Raw genomic sequence first — 210 nt, 5'->3', positions numbered from 1 at the left:
TATATATATATAATGCACAGTTAAAAACCTGAAAAAATGTGTCAGTATATTTATTTGTGTGTGGATGTGGGTATTTGTCCACTAACAAGTGTATACCAATGTATAGCATGTGTAGTACCAAAAACGTAACCCAGTGATACAGCTACCCACACGCATGCTTGAATTACATACCTACCACGCTATTCCTCTTCTATCTATCATCACGTTCCC

The sequence above is a fragment of the Penaeus monodon genome, chromosome 24 (assembly GCF_015228065.2).
Source record: "Penaeus monodon isolate SGIC_2016 chromosome 24, NSTDA_Pmon_1, whole genome shotgun sequence".
In the NCBI taxonomy this organism is placed as follows: Eukaryota; Metazoa; Arthropoda; class Malacostraca; order Decapoda; family Penaeidae; genus Penaeus; species Penaeus monodon.
The sequence above is the reverse complement of the archived record's forward strand: the minus strand, read 5'-3'. Positions refer to the sequence as shown.